Source organism: Miscanthus floridulus, chromosome 18 (genome assembly GCF_019320115.1).
Source record: "Miscanthus floridulus cultivar M001 chromosome 18, ASM1932011v1, whole genome shotgun sequence".
Lineage (NCBI taxonomy): Eukaryota > Viridiplantae > Streptophyta > Magnoliopsida > Poales > Poaceae > Miscanthus > Miscanthus floridulus.
Window position 1 is genome coordinate 97,841,654 of NC_089597.1, and position 17,939 is coordinate 97,859,592.

Genomic DNA, 17,939 nt, shown 5'->3' on the forward strand with positions numbered 1-17,939 from the left:
CAAACTTTGAACTTGAGTCAAACAATGCGATTCAACACATACCACATGAATATAAACTTGTTTTAGTGTATGCATCTCAAAGTTTTTAATATGACCAATTGCCTTGCAATGCATATGATGATATGACAGTTTTTAGTATTTTAAACACCCGAGGTGTTACAATCCTTCCCCCTAAAAGAAATCTCGCCCCGAGATTCAAAGCCATAGAGTAAGTAATGGAAAAGGAAATGTGTCAATCCAAAAACATCCAGAACTTTTCCATAAAACAACTGAGGGTCTTTTACAAAACACAATTTGTAGTAACCGAGCTCAACTAACATTATTCTATTCTATATTGACGCTAGAAACTCTGGAAACTTTTCTAACAAGTAATCTTCTGATTCCCAGGTAGCTTCCTCTTCTGAATGTTGATTCCATTGTATTTTATAGAACTTGATTGTCCGTCTTCGAGTAACACGATCTTTCTGATCTAACACTCGGATAGGATATTCGGAATAAGTTAAATCCGGTTCTAATTCTACTCCTTCAACTTCAACATTCTGTTCAGGCACTCGGAGACACTTCTTCAATTGAGAAACATGGAACACATCATGCACAGCTGTGAGATGTTCAGGTAATTTCAAGCGATATGCCACTTTTCCATACCTCTCCAAAATTTGATATGGTCCAATGTATCGGGGTGCCAACTTTCCTTTAACACCAAAACGGTTAACTCCCTTCATTGGTGATACTTTCAGATATACAAAATCTCCTTTGTTGAATACCAATGGTCTCCGTCGTCTATCCGCATAACTCTTTTGGCGGGACTGAGCTATCTTCAGATTACTCTGTATTTGCCTAACCTTGTCTTCTGTTTCTTTCACAAGGTCAACTCCAAAGAACCTTCTCTCTCCTGGCTCAGACCAACTCAACGATGTTCTGCATCTACGACCATAGAGTGCTTCAAATGGAGCCATTCTAATGCTTTCCTGATAACTATTGTTGTATGAGAACTCGGCCAAAGGTAAGCACTCATCCCACTTATTGGAATAGTTAAGGACACAACACCTTAACATGTCTTCAAGTACTTGATTGACTCTTTCAGTCTGCCCATCAGTCTGCGGATGATAAGCTGTACTATACAGAAGTTTGGTACCTAACGAAGCATGTAAGTGTTTCCAAAAGCTGGAGACAAACTGTGTACCCCTATCTGACACTATGGTTTTTGGTACCCCATGCAAACTCATGATTCTTGCTAAGTACATCTTGGCATATTGGATCGTAGGATATATGGTCTTGACTGGAAGAAAATGTGCTGACTTAGTGAGTCGATCTACAATAACCCATACTGAGTCAAATCCCTTTGATGTCTTGGGTAGACCAATAATAAAGTCCATACTTATGTCCTCCCACTTCCAAGATGGAATAGGTAATGGTTGTAATTCACCAGCAGACCTCAAATGTATAGCTTTCACCTTTTGACAAGTATCACACTTTGCTATATATCTAGCAATCTCTATTTTCATTTTAGTCCACCAGAATCTTTGCTTCAAATCATGGTACATCTTGTTGCTTCCCGGATGGATAGATAACCTAGTAGCATGTGCCTCATCTAGAATTGACTGCCGTAACTCAGGAACTTTTGGTACCACCAGGCGATCCTTGAACCATAACACATCTTCATCATCTATGTTAAAGCATTCCGCTTTTCCATTCTTGACTTTTTCCTTGATATGGGCTATACCCTTGTTTTCCTTCTGAGCAGCAATAACTTGATCTCGAATAGTAGCTTCAACAATTATGTTGGTCAAACTTCCTTGTTGAATTACTTCTACATTCAACTTCTCCATTTCTTGGCATAAATTCAAACCCATTGTTCTCACTGTCAGACAATTGCAATAACTTTTGCGACTAAGGGCATCTGCAACCACATTTGCTTTACCAGGGTGATAATGTACTTCCAAATCATAATCCTTAATCAGTTCTAACCATCTTCTTTGTCGCATGTTCAACTCTGACTGAGTAAAGATATACTTTAAGCTCTTGTGGTCTGTATACATATGGCACGTATTACCAAGCAGGTAATGCCGCCAAATCTTCAGAGCATGAACCACAGCTGCTAACTCCAAGTCATGGGTCGGATAGTGTTCTTCATGCTGCTTAAGTTGCCTGGACGCATAGGCAATGACTCGACCTTCTTGCATCAACACACATCCAATACCAATACCTGAAGCATCACAATAAACATCAAACGGCTTCTCAATATCAGGTTGAGCTAACACTGGTGCAGTAGTCAACAGCCTTTTCAAAGTCTGGAAAGCCTCTTCACAATCTGATGACCAGACAAACTTGACTTGGTTCTTCAACAATTCAGTTATAGGTTTTGATACTTTAGAGAATTCTGGAATAAACCGACGGTAATACCCCGCCAATCCAAGAAAACTTCGAACTTGATGAACTGTGGTTGGCGGTTTCCAATCAAGCACATCCCTCACTTTGCCGGGATCAACTGCAACTCCTTCAGCTGACAAGACATGTCCAAGAAATTGCACTTCCTTAAGCCAAAAATCACACTTGCTGAACTTGGCATATAGTTGATGTTCTCTTAAGCGGGTCAGAACAATTCTGAGGTGTTCTGCATGTTCTGTCTTATCCTTGGAATACACTAGAATGTCATCAATAAATACTACTACAAACTTGTCTAACTCAGGCATAAATACTGAGTTCATCAGATACATGAAATGAGCGGGAGCATTTGTCAAACCAAAAGACATCACCAAGTATTCATATAATCCATATCTTGTGGTAAATGCCGTTTTGGGAATATCTTCAGGCTTTATCTTAATTTGGTGATACCCTGATCTCAAATCTATCTTGGAGAAAACTTTGGCTCCGGCCAATTGATCAAAAAGCAAATCTATCCGAGGTAATGGATACTTATTCTTGATGGTCACTTCATTCAACGGACGATAGTCAACACATAACCTCAGGGTCTCATCTTTCTTTTTCACAAAAATTGCCGGACATCCCCAAGGTGAGGAACTAGGTTGGATAAACCCCTTCTCAATTAATTCTTGTAACTGAGCCTTCAACTCGGCTAATTCCTTAGGTGGCATTCTATAAGCTCTCCGAGAAATCGGAGCTGTTCCAGGTTGTAACTCTATATTAAACTGTACATCCCTATCAGGTGGTAGACCGGGTAAATCTTCTGGAAACACATCCGGAAATTCACACACTACCGGAATATCTCTAATCTCTTTGACAGCAGTCGCACAAATCTTGCCCACTGATCTTCTTAGGGTTGGAAGTTGGATGAGAAGTTGAGAATTACTATCAGGCAAACTTACTCTTAAGGTCCTATTCAAAATATCTATAACAGCCTTATGCTGATACATCCAATTCATTCCCAAGATTACATCTATATCCTGATCCTTAAGGATAATCATGGTAGTGGGAAAAATATGCCCACCCAGGTTTACGGGTACTTGGTATACCATTTCCTTAGTACACAGACGTCCCCCGGGCGACTGTATAAAGAAACTTTCCTTTGTTGCCCCAATTGAAATTTCATACTTCATGACAAATGTTCTATTGATGAATGAATGCGATGCGCCAGAATCAAAAAGTATAACTGCAGGGTGATTGGCGACAGGAAACATACCCATCATCACTGGCTCTCCTTCAGGAATTTCCCCGGCTTGAATATAGAAAACCCTTCCTGTCTTCCTCTCATCTTTGCCCTTCTGAGCATTCTGATTGTGGTTCTTGTTTGGTGCTTGACCCTGTTGTTGATTGGCAGGGGCCTTCTGATAATTTTGATTAGCCTGCCTAGGATATGGACATTCCCTAGGAGAAATGACCAGTCCTTCCACAATTGTAACACGGATAGTTGTGACCCTGTGATGTTGGAGCATTACCACCAGGAGCATTGGTTGACTGTGAGTTCGGATAGGTTATAGCAGGACGGACATTTGACTGTTGCCCGGCTTGGAACTGCGGCGGACGATAAGGAGGACGATAATGGTTTACTGGATGATAAATCACTCTCTGCCTCTTTTGGTTTCCACCAAAAGGTCCAGACGGCACATTCTTTTTCTTCTTGAGCTCCTTATGCTGCCGATACTTTGCCTCTGAAGCAATTGCAATATTTACTGCCTCATGATAAGTGATATTGGTACAGGCTGTCATCATTGTCTGCAGTTTGGTATTCAGACCTCTCATGAACCATTTCTTTTTCTTGGCATCCGTATTGACATGTTCGGATGCATACTTGGGACAGATGATTAATCTTCCCACATACTGCATCACCGGTTTGATCTCCTTGCTTCAAGGCAAGGAATTCATCCAGCTTCATAGCCATCACTCCTTCCGGGATATAATGGGCTCTGAAAGCAGTGCGAAATTCTGTCCAAGTTAACGGAACGCCTGCAGGTTGCATGGCCATCAGATTTGCATACCAAGCACCAGCTGCACCTCTAAGTTGTTGGGCAGCAAACACCGGTTTCTGAAACTCTGTGCAGTGAATAAGATCAAATTTCTGCTCCATGGTCCTAAGCCAGTCATCAGCCTCCAGGGGTTCATCTGCCTTGGTGAACACCGGGGGTTTTGTATCCGTGAAATCCACATAGGTAGCCTCATGCCTGTTATGATTGCGGCCACGGTTTCCATGCATCTGATTCTGATTACTTTGAGCCATCTCATGAAGCAAACGAGAATTTTCCACAGTCACATTGACTAATGCAGCGATAGCATCAGCCAAATTGGTCGGCATTGGTGGCGGGTTGGGGATATCATCATCATCTTGTGAAGTACCAGGAATATGCGATCCCCGCGTACGACGCATCTGTTCATAACAAACCAAACTTTATTCACAAGTCTTTATTCAAAGATCAAAGAGCTTACTACCCGCATTACATCGATGCCACTTATTTAAACACAAGAACACATCTAAACAAGACTACTATCTTAACTAGATCTTCTATTACACAACTCTACTCCTTTCCCTGAGCACTTCAAACTTCAGGCTCGGTATCCATTCCGGAAATATTACCGCCTTCATTATCACTTTCATCTATCATTACTAATTCTTCAGGATCTTCTTCTTCTTCTGATTCACTTTCATCGGCAAGGATGACACCTGGGTCCATGGCATCAGCTTGAGGCTCATGATTCGGGTTTAGTAGATTGCTAAGCCTATGAACTTCCTCATGTAGATAGGTATTATGTTCTTCTAAATCTTCTACATAGAATTCTAGCTCATGAGTTCTAGCTCTAGCTACATTTTCCCTATGCCAAGCCTCATTTCTTCCCTCCACCGTACGAACTAACATGCTTTCGCAGTTCCTGTGTGCGGTGGTGAGACGCCTCAATTGATCCTGTAATTCTCCTACCTGTATAGCATCCAAAGCCCTATCTCTAGTAGCTTGTGCTAACTCTATAGAAATCCTCTGTATTTCTGCCTGGAGATCAGGCCTAGAACTGCTACTGCTAGCACCATCATTTCTAGGGGCAAGTTGGTGACGAGGAACTCCTTTGGGTCCAGTGGACTTACGGGGCGTCATCTTGGCACGAGCCATACTGTAGGAAACCAATTTAATCCAAGTAAGACCATTTGATCAAAGTCTAAAGAGCAGCTATGATGGATTACATTACTCAAACCAGTCTCACTACTCAACTCCAGACTAAGAGGTGAAGGAAGTAACGAGTGAATTATGCATGATGCATGAATCGTTCTTACGAACAGAAACATCAAAGTTTATAATGCACATAAACAACATTTATTTTTATATAGGGCATAGTAAGATTACTACTCCACCACACAAGACCCTTTTAATCAAATAAGGAATGGTGAGAAAGAAATAAGATAAGTCAGAAGCAATTTGGACCAAACTATCAAGTTAAATTTAGTCATCCAAATCATTTTGAAGTTTTTGTAAAACAATACAACAAAAAACCTTGTAACGATCGCTCTGATACCATTCTGTGGCAGAACCTCCTAAGTTATAGGGCCCACATGCACCTGTCACTGTCCGATGACTTTTGACATTTATGCATACGTTTCCAATAACTTAAAAAGACTGTCGGGTGTCCTCGGGGAACCCCGAATCATCCACGATTTCCGAGCAGGATCACGTTACATAGTCATTGCAGTATTATAACATTTATTCAAATATCAATACCAGAGTAAAAACAGCGGAAGTCTTACAATAACATAATTTACAAAACAGTAGTTTCAAACCTCGCAACTAGGTTCGATGTTTATTACAAAACGAAATAGTGGAGTGGCATTATAATATAATACACAACACACAAGGAGATTGCCCTGCCCAAGGACCACACATTTACTTCTCATCGTCATCACAAGGTACAACTGTCATGCAGCACGATCCAAAACAGATCTGCTCATGAGGCTCACCTGCAACAAGGGGTCAACGAACCCTGAGTACAAAAGTACTCAACAAGACTTAACCGAAATGAAAACTGATAAGACTCAGGAATGCAGGCTCAGGGCTTCAAGGTATGGTTTTAACAATAATCAAAGTTCTTTTGCGTAAAAGCTCTTTAATAAAATTCTTTACTCCAAAGGTAAAACTTTATAAGTACCACATATGAATCTGCCATGATCCGTAATGAGATCATGAACTTCATATCAATCTTTTTCGCAAACCTTTCTCAAGTTCTAGTTATTAATTCTACGATGAGGAACAGTGAGTTGAGTCTCCATAACCGAGGAGCAACGACGATTCAAACCGATTATAAACCCAGCTGGGACTTCCAGACCACACGACATATGCAGGTCCCTGACCTACATATACCAACCTACCCTCGGATCCTCTGAAACAAGAACGGGTCCGCGCCACCCGAGAATACAGTACTCCACCATTCCAGCCCATGGCCACGTGGGTACACGCTATTCCCGCCATCTCTCCACTCCCAGTGCGCGAGTAGCCATTCTCGTAATAGAATCGCCAAGTTCAGGCTTACCGGAGTATGTGGTTAGTACTACAAATTCTCACCTCATGCAATTCAACAACGGACGTGCCTTAATCGACACAGGCGGAAAGAACCCGCTCACAAGACCTCCATGTCTTGTGGCTCACACACACCGAGTCCGCCCGGTCTAGATTTATTACTCCACATTCCCATATCACATGCTAACATAATTAACCAATGTTCCATTTAAAACTTGCAGGTGACAGGTAATCGCCCGACTTTCATCGTTCTATGCATAGCTAAGCAAAACTAGGCATATACGAGTTTAAAACTGGTAATATGGTAAATATGGAATAACAAGGGTGGTAATGCACCAATTTGTTTTTCACTTGACTCCTAATCACTTAATGCAGTAACGAGAAGCAAAAGCGAAATCAATTCGTAAAATACAAGGTAGGGTTGTATGCATCCGGGGCTTGCCTTCGTTGACGGAAAAGTCCGGCTCCTGCGACGTTTCACAAGTATTCGATCCGACCTCAATAGACGGATCAACCTTCCCGACAACTTGATTAACTACCACGTGTTCACCTTCGTTTACTACACGTAATAACAATGCCATGTTTAACATGATGTGGAATACGAAACATGATGCTCGATGATGGATGCAAAATTAATAATTTGAATACAACTTTCCTTCGCGGTACAGTTGCAAGTCAAACTAATCAAACCTTTTTCGCAACACCCAATCAATTGCCAAGAATCATTATCAACTAATGATCCAAGGTCATCACTCAATCCAAAAGTCCAAACAAAAACCTAAATCATTAAAGGTTACTATTCGCTTTTATGAATTAATTATTTAATTCAAAATTATGAAATAAATCAACTTATTCCAATTGAGCTCAAAATTTTTGTAAATGTTCATTACATGATAACTAAGTGGCAAAACAAATTTCATAATTTTTGGATAAATAAATAAGCCTAGAAAAATCATGGAAAGTCATTTATTAATTAATTGAGCAATTTTTATCACATCCCAAAATTACTGAAAATCAATATTTCAAATTTTTGTCATATAATATACATCATAGAGAATTCACACAAAAATTTTCATAATTTTTGGAGCTCTAAATAATTCTACACAAAAATAACAAATTACAGCACTATTCATTTAATTCTGAAAAATAGAAAAATCCATTTGAACGTTGAGTCACTGACACCCGGGTCCCACATGTCATCTTCAACCTCCGACGTTGACTACGACGACGACGGCGCTGACCGGCGCAAACTCACCGACGGTGAGTCCAAAGGCGACGGTCACGGTACCAAAATGACCACATCATCACGGCGCATCGACTGAAGGCACTAACTAGACAAATTACTACGAGTTACGAGCTTGGCGTCGGCCATGGCGGACGCGGTGGCTCGGCGACGTTACGCCGGCGACAGGAGTACGGTAGCAGTTAATCAAAGGGCACAGGAAGCATCAGGAGCTCACCACGAACACTACGGAGCAGAAAGCAAGGCTGGAGAAGCAGCGTAGACGCGGGTCGACGTGAACAGCAACGGCGGCGGAGCAAGGAGCGTCGGTGACGGTGTGCCGGCGACTGCAGTGGACAAAACGGCCAAGCAACAATGAAATGAGCACTACGGCATCGAGACGAAGCCAAAGGTACACCAATCAAGGGCAACGGCTCACCGACGGGCTCTGGCCACGGAGATGCGCATGCGACGGTGAGGTTACCGGCCGCGAGGAAGAAGGCGATGAAACTCGAGTTCCCGGTGAAGACAAGCCAAATTGGTGGGTCAGATGGACGCGCAAGGTTTAGGCGGAGCTGGGACTAGCTTATCAGCGACGGTGGAGCATGACAACGACGGCACGGGCTCGCCGGAGTGGAGCAGCGGCGACGGGAAAAACAGAGGGCGAAGAAAGAAGAACGGCGGCGGCTCCAGAGCCTTATAGGGCGGCCAAGGAAGTGCAAGGAAGCCACGACGAAGCCTTCAGCGCGCCAACGCGACGCCCAGACGGCCACGCGCGCGACTGGAAGCAAGCCGAAGCTCGCCGGCGGTGTAGCGCAAGCGGTGAACACTGTTCACAATAATTACAAGTTTGCCATTCGCCAAAATTCACAAATTACTCTCAAATTTTCATAACAACTCAAAAATCTCCAAAAACAAAAGTTGTTCAAAATCAAAAGTTCTACAACTTTGCTTTTATAACCATCTCCTAATTCGGTCTAGATTTTGAAATGATCTTTTAAATTCAAATAGGGGATATTTAACGAATTACGCCTTTTTGAATTACTCCAAATTTTTCTATACAACTTGAAAAACTCCAAAAATAAACTTTGTATAACTTGTTAAGCTCTACACTTTTGCTTTTGGGATCCACCCCAAATTATGCTTAGATTTTGAAATGGATTTTCAGGGTAGGATTTAAATGCCAAAAATCAGGGTTTTCTCGAAAAATTCAAAATCCAAACAAACTTTGAACTTGAGTCAAACAATGCGATTCAACACATACCACATGAATATAAACTTGTTTTAGTGTATGCATCTCAAAGTTTTTAATATGACCAATTGCCTTGCAATGCATATGATGATATGACAGTTTTTAGTATTTTAAACACCCGAGGTGTTACATGCTTTGCCGCCCTCAGCCGATTCATTTCACGCCTCGGCGAACGAGGACTCCCCCTTTATCAACTCCTGAAGAAAACTGACCGCTTCGAGTGGACAGCCGAGGCTCAGGAGGCGCTTGACATGGTTAAACGATTTTTAACTAAGCCGCCGGTCCTAGTTCCTCCATGCGACGGAGAATCTCTCCTACTATATATATCGGCCACCACCCAAGTGGTTAGCTCCGCCTTAATAGTAGAGCGAGAGGAAGAGGGGCACGCCTTCAGGGTGCAGCGCCCTATATATTTCATCAGCGAGGTGCTATCTGACTCCAAAACCCGCTACTCCCAGATCCAGAAACTCCTCTACACCGTCCTCATCACTAAAAGGAAGCTACGTCACTACTTCGAGTCACACCCTATGATAGTGGTGACATCATTCCCCCTCGGCGAGGTCGTTCGTAGCCATGACGCTACGGGAAGAACCACAAAGTGGGCACTCGAACTGATGGATCAGGGCATTTCTTATGTCCCCCGAACGGCGATCAAATCTCAGGCACTAGATGACTTCATCACGGAATGGACCAAGGTCCAGATGCCACCAGCAGCCGTTGATCAAGAATACTGGATAATGTACTTCGACGGATCGCTGATGAAGAAAGGCGCCGGAGCAGGACTAGTCTTTATATCCCCCCTCGGGGTCCACATGAGGTACATGGTTCGGCTTCGTTTCCCCTCATCAAACAATACTGCAGAATACGAAGCGCTCATCAACGGCTTACGAATCGCCATCGAGCTGGGCATCCGACGCCTCGACGTCAGGGGCGACTCTCAACTGGTCGTCAACCAGGTCATGAAGGAGTCATGCTGCCACGATACCAAGATGGAGGCATACTGTCAAGAGGTCCGACGTCTGGAGGACAAATTCGACGGCCTCGAACTCAATCATATCCCCAGGCGCCTCAACGAAGCGGCCGACACACTCGCAAAAGCAGCATCCAGCCGAGAGCCAGTCCCAACAGGCGTCTTTGCTAGCGATCAGCATAAACCCTCGGTACGTTATGCGGGGACAGAACAAGCCAACAATGGCCCTTCTAGTCCGACCCCTGAGGCCGATCCGCCAACTGTTCCTCCCGACCCCGAGGTCATGAAGCTTGAAGAAGACCCAGTAATGGAGTCAGATCCTCCCAATGACTGGAGAACGCTTTACCTCGACTATCTCCTCCACGACGTACTACCAACCGACAAGACAGAAGCCCGACGGCTCGCACGACGCGCCAAATCCTTCGTTCTTGTAGAGGGTGAACTCTACAAACGAAGTCACATCGGAATTCTGCAACTTTGTATCCCTGGCGAACAGGGAAAACTTCTACTGAGCGACATCCACGGTGGAGCATGCGGTCACCATGCCGCACCAAGAACCTTGGTTGGGAATGCATTCCGACAGGGTTTCTATTGGCCCACCGTAGTAGCCGATGCTGAGCAAATTGTACGCACCTGTGAAGGGTGCCAATACTACGCTCGGCAAACACACCTCCCGGCCCAGGCTCTCCAGATGATCCCCATCACGTGGCCCTTCGCGGTCTGGGGGCTTGACCTGGTTGGGCCACTTAAAAAGGCGCCCGGGGGCTTTACCCACCTGCTTGTCACCGTAGACAAGTTTACAAAATGGATTGAAGCTCGGCCAATATCCACAATCAAATCTGAGCAAGTTGTGCTGTTCTTTCTCGACATCACCCATCGCTTTGGAGTACCAAACTCCATCATCACCGACAACGGCACGCAGTTCATCGGTAGGAAATTCGTTCGCTTCTATGATGAATGACACATCCGAATCGATTGGGCAGCCGTCGCGCACCCCCGGACGAACGGGTAGGTCGAGCATGCAAACGGCATGCTTCTTCAAGGCCTCAAACCTAGAATTTTCAACCGGTTGAACAAAATTCGGCGCACGTTGGCTCACTGAGCTCCCAGCTGTGCTATGGAGCTTAAGAATGACTCCTAGCCGGGCCACCAGCTACACACCCTTCTTCATGATCTACGGTTCCGAGGCCGTTCTCTCGACGGACCTCGACTATGGAGCACCAAGAATCAGAGCATATGACGAACAGGGAGCCAAAGCATCTCACCAAGACGCCATGGACCAGCTGGATGAGGCCCGCGACATCGCCCTCCTCCGTTCAGCTAAGTACCAGCAAGCATTACGGCAGTACCACAGCCGACAGGTGCGGGGTCGAGCCTTCAACATCGGAGACCTCGTCCTCCATCTTGTGCAGAGCAACAAGGATCGCCACAAACTCTCCCCGCCCTGGGAAGGGCCCTACATCGTCGCAGAAATACTTCGCCCAGGCGCCTACCGGTTGAAAACCATCAAAGGCGAGGTCTTCACCAACGCCTAGAACATTGAGCAGCTACGTCGTTTCTATCCTTAAAATAAACTTACACTTTTCCTTATCAGTTTTTGACTTAACAGAACCCCGATCCTTAGTGACTTCCGACCCCTACAAATCGTGAGGGGTCAGACCTCACTTGGGGGCTGGCATGTGATCGTAACATATGTCATGTGTAATACAAGTATTACGCTCGCAAAAAATTCCTGTGTTATACATACAAACATTCTCTAAGTTTTCCATTCACCTCATAAATGAGTCTCGAGGGCTAAGATCTTGGGAACCAATTCTGAATACAACTGGTAGGACTGCGAGACACCCACGCCCTAGTGGCTGCAACCTCTTTGCTCACCAGTTCAATCAGAATTAGTTCGCCCACGTTCCTAGCTTCCTATGACTTAGACCATGAGAAGAGTTGGAAAGCGCTAAAATTGTTCCTACAGAAGGGAGAAAGATAAAAAAAATGGCTTGCCATAAGCAAAGGATGTAATTTTGTTCATTTTTTTGCACAAATTCACCACTTACAAAGCGATGTCATTACAAAAAGGAACAATATACTTAGAGGACTGTTTACTCGGGGGCTTCCCCACAACGTTATTTCATTACAGTCTCAGCTCAGCTCTACCACAAGTGCTACTGCGGTCGCCGCACCATGCTCTCCATCGGTGACGTCCGGGGCGTGTACACGGGCCAGCTCGTCTACTGCGGTCGCCGTGCCACACTCTCCATCAGTGACATCTTCGCTGGATCCTCGAAGGCGCCACCATCTACGACGCCTCCGCCGGAGCGTCTGGGGACTACGCCATCGTCGTCAGCCACAACCCCGGCAGCGACACCACCGCCATGGCGTCTGGGGACTATGCCATCATCCCCAGCCATAACCCTGACAATGGCGTATGGGCAGGAAACGCCTCCCGCCAAGGGAGGAGCACAGCAAACGACGGCGCAGTCAACGACGTACGACGCCCACTGACACCTTTTTTCCTTCAGCAGCAGCGACTCCTCAGCAAGGGCCGCGCGCACCATCTCATCTACATTGGATAACCTCTGGCTCGACATCATGCACTAGACTCACGAGCAAGTTTGTAAGTTCTCTATCTCTCTCTGGCATTACTCTTCCTCACTCAGGAACTGCCGCGACGCACGGACGCGTTCGGCGGAAAGGAAGAAGAAGGAGAGATAGCGGCTCGGAGGCAGAAGAGGAGGCGGGATGAGAACTCTTCTCCCCCTCCCTATTTAAAGAGGAAGCACTGTAACTAAGGAAAGGCGAAAGGTTGGACGAAAAACCCTCTCCCTTCCCCTTTTTAAAATACGCAATCAATGCTGATTGATATCTGAGGGGACGCGCCGGAACTGACGGGACGAACCCTGGTCGACGAGGCGTCCCTCTTTGGTCAAACTGAACACTGCCTGGGTAGGGCCCGCCACTGACCCACTCCAGATGCGGCGATTAAGGCACCCACATAGGTAGACAACTTTTTCGCCTCCCCATGCAGGACCACGGACGACCCGATGATGGGACCTATTGGATCTCCTGGGCTGGCTGTTCGGCCCAGAAGACACGATGAACGAACGTCTAAAGAAAGATAAGCATCTCAGCTTTCTTACTCTATGCATTAAAATTAATTCACGAGCTTCCGGGGATGCCGAGGATGACAACCAGTCTAGACATCCCCCACACCCGACCCCTTAGTACGCTTGAAACTAAGGGCACGACATACAGGCACAAAGCTTTGAGTAAAACTGGACGAACTAGCAAACCTTACGCCCCGATAGCTACGGTGTTTCTGTTCACTAGAAAAATCATACTCAACGCCCTCCGCGTCTCTAGTTTCGATGTCTGCCTTCTCAAAGAAGGGATCAGAGGGGTCCACCTATAGAATCTCCCCCAAAGGAGATGCTGTCAGTTAATCGAACGGCTCGGATCGTCACCGAGACACGAAAACAAAGAATAGCAATTCTTATGTAGGGTATTTCCAACCTCGTCACGAACGTCAGGGCCCGAACCCATCTGGTAGGAGCTTTTTCTGCCACTCATACCACCAAGGTAACGTTGCCGACCCCGCCTCTATTTCGATTAAATTTTGCATTCAAAACATTACATATGCAAAACATTGCATCCCAACGATTCGTGTCGCACCACAAAACAGCTATCGCCTCATTCGATATAGGCGACCACAGGCCGAGGTTCGAAGGTCGGCCCGCGAAGGGCTCGAGGCCGCCTCACGCCGAACAGAGCCAGGGAGAGATAACCAAGACAAGCCCCAGCGGCCCTGCTTGACCCTGCTCAAAAGCGAACAGGAACGTCTCGACCTTCTCTCGTTTGATTCTAACCCCGAGCCAAACCCACAGAATCTCCAACGAGGAGAGGCCATCGGGCCCCCTGAGCTTATCGAATGACTTAGGCATCTGCCGGGAGGCGGGTTAAGAAGTTGTGGAGTGCCACCAGAGGGCTCTGCCGACGCCATCAGCAAATGATGGACCCAGATTCCACACGAACGTACCCGTTAGTGAGCTCGTTGAGCGCGACACTCGAGCCGTCAAGGCAAGTGTCGTTCACTCAGCCCCTCCGATTGCGAAAACTGAGGATGGGGTAACACGCAAACAACGGCCGACCCCTATTAGACCCTAACAAGGCTTGGGGGCTCGAGCCAAACAATACAGGGACATAGGTTCAAAGGCCCCACCTTGCCGAGCCCATAGAGTCCCCAGTTGGGGATTTCTGTTGGAAGACAGGGCAGGGAATATGGCGATGACCTCCATGGACTTCGTCAACCTATCACCAAAACCACAGTTCCGATCCCTAGTAACCCTCGACCCCAGCACATGCAGGGGGTCGGACCTTACTCGGGGGCTGGTTAAGGTATGGCTACCTCCTTTCCTTCCTTCGGTCTCCTCGCATTATAATCAATGGCATAATTCAGGGGAACATATTGGTAAGATCGTAAAAAATCAAATCGCAAAAAATCAAACAAAACGAAATTAAGACGCAAAAGCACGAAAGGCGTCCAGACTCGAAAAATACCGACACTTGTCCACATATTACATATAAGTTGTTCTCAAAATTGTTCGATTAATTACTCCTGCGGAGGGAGAACCATCTCTTTCAGACTGTTTGCCAGGTTCTTCGCAAGGGGAGCGACCATCTTCTCCATTTCCTCCAGCTCTTCATCCTCGTAGGTGGACGGAAAGCCTTCGCTCATCACCTTCAGGTTTATTTCCTTCTCGTAATGGGTGTGGGCGATGGTGAAGGCCTGGGTAATCCTGGCGTGAAAGGCACTCTCCTCAAGTTGGCCCACCCGAGCCGTGATACCTCCGACACGAGCCGCGAGCGGGCTGGTCTCCACCGGCTCTGTCACATTCAGGGCGTTAAGGACCACCCCGACTACAGCTTGTAGAAGATCATGCTCATCGCTCTCAACCTAAAGGGCCCTTCGTGTATAGGCAGCCTCTTTCTCCAGCTTGGCGGAGACGTTCTCAGCACTCAACCTTCCTTTCACTGCGTCACCAAGCTCCGCCCGGAGAGAGCGGACCACCTCGACGTCCTCATCCACCTTCTGCTGGAGGGCCGCAGCCCTACTCTCGGCCTTCCGCCGGAGGTCCTACTCCATCTCCAGCTCCTTCAGGACTTCGCCGGCCTTCTCATTGGTCGCGGCATTCCTCTGCAGCAGCTCGTCTCGCTCTTTTTGGAGTCTGGCAATCTCCTCTCCATCCAGCTTAGACCTCGCCGACAGGTCCTCGAACATCCCGTGCGCCTCTTCCGCATCCTGACGCGCCTAGGCCTCCCGCTCCTAGACGGTAGCAAGCTGGGCGGCCATGTCTGCCCACAGCCGGGCCTCCTCGGAGAGGCGATCCCACTCCGCCTTCTGCTCATGGAGGAATTGGGATTTATTCCAGCTACGAGCAACAAGAACCTGAGGAGGAAGAAGACTGATATCAGAAATGCGAAAACACAAAAACATACGAAGAAAGAAGAAAGCCTAGAAAATACCTGAGTGGTAGGGATAACGATCTCATGGAGGGCTCCTCTGGCCTGGTCCAGGGCGTTCAGCATGGTCGAGATCCCGATGTCAAGACCCTCCTGCTCCATGCTCTCGGAATGATCATCGAGTGAGAAAAGAGCCGACGTCGGGTCCTGAGCGGCCATCCACTGGAGCGGCGGCTCCCCCCGCGCAGGGGAGCGGCTTCCTCCCGACAAAGGGGCTGGTGGCGGCTCCCTCATGACCCGGTGCGGCACCACCGCCGCACTCAAGGACCCTCCGGCTGGACCCTCCTCCGTCTGGGCCGCTTTGGGCACCACGGGTGGATCCACATGGGCGCCTGGCGGCGCGGATTGCACCACGCCCTCGAGTGCCACCACGACTGCGCCCGGCTGATCCTGGCTTGGCGTAGTCACGATCACCTTCACCGGTGGTATGCGGTCCTCGGCCGGCTGTTCCACGCCCGCCATGGAAGAGACCGCTCGCTCAGTAACCTCCGCGGGCGTGGGAGCCACCATGGATGCCGTCGGTTCAGCCAACGCGGCCCCGACATCGGCACCACTCCTGCCCGAAACAGGGGTGACTCCAGGCGACGCCGTCTGTCTCGCTTGAAGGGCGAGACTCTTCTTGGGCGCCAGCCCCAGGGGGTGACCCATCCGCAAGAACCTACACAAAGGTAATAACCGTTAAGTCAAAATAAAAATGGAAAAAGGATGAAAACAGAGGAATCAACAGCTTACATTGACGTCCTCGGCCGGCGGAAGCGTTTTGGGGATGGATCCCCAGATCCCTGCCCCGACTCGTCTGGACGGGACCGTTTCATGCCTGCCCCCTGCTCCGGGGTAGGGGGGTTCATCTTGTCGGGCGCAGCGCCGGAGTCGCTCCCCTCCATCGTCTCGTCGGGCGTGGCACCAGAGCCGTCCCCCTCCATCATCTCAGGGGGCGCAGCACCGGAGCTGCTCCCCTCCATCGTCGCCTCGGGTATGGCGGCGGCAGGCCCACCCTCCCCTATCCACCAGTCCTCGGCCGACACGCCGTGCGAAGCGGCGGACTCGCCGGCCTCCACTGACCTCATCGATCTACTTCCCTCCGCGTGGAAAGGGAAGGGCCCCTGCACGGATGGGTGGCCACTCGTCAGCGTGTCCTCGTCCTCCAGGACGCCCCAATCCACGCCGATGGCTACCTCGTCATCGTCATCATCATCATCGTCATCGTCGTCATCCTCACTGCTCACGTCCTCTCCCCGATCCCGTGCCTCCTGCTTTAGTCGTCTCGCCTTTTTCATCTCTTCCCTTGCTTTCTTGTCCCGCTCGGCCGTGAGTCGATTCGCCGCCGCCACGACCTTGTCCTTCGGCAGTGGAACTGGGCTATCCTTAAAGACCAGCACCCTCGGCTGGTCCCAACGTCATAAAGCAAGTGTTAAGAGAAAAAAGAACAAAGAAAAAAGAAAAGAGCATGGGAGAGGAGGGCTTACGAATTCAAAGAACCCAGGCTCCGGCCGCATTGGGGGGTGTTCGGGCACCGGATACACAATGTTAAGGACTCTGCCCGCAGAATCCTTCGTCGGCTCCGTCGCCTCCTTGATGCGCTGCGCCACTTCCGAGTAAGGGAGCGCCTCATCAACAAGCACCGTCCCCTCGTACGATATCCCGGGCATCATCCGATGCAGGGGAAGCACACGCGCCATCAGGGGTGCCACCCTCCTAGCATGGTAGGCACCGATGATCCTTGTCCCCTTTACACCCCGGCCCTTTAGGGCTTGGAGGGTGGAAAGAAGGTCGGTGATGTGTTTCTTGTCTTTGGACTGGACGCCCCAGCCCCACGACTCTGGAACTTCCACAATAAGATGCCCAGTATACTTTGGTAGGGTGGCACTCACATCATCCCTAACATAAAACCACTGCGAGTGCCATCCCTTGTTGGATGTCGCCAGACGCATGTATGGGTAACCCTTCGACCGGGTATGGCGCAGATGAATACTGGCACATCCCATCGGCGCGTTCACTTCTTTCCCCCCAATCTTCCTCCTCGACAGACTA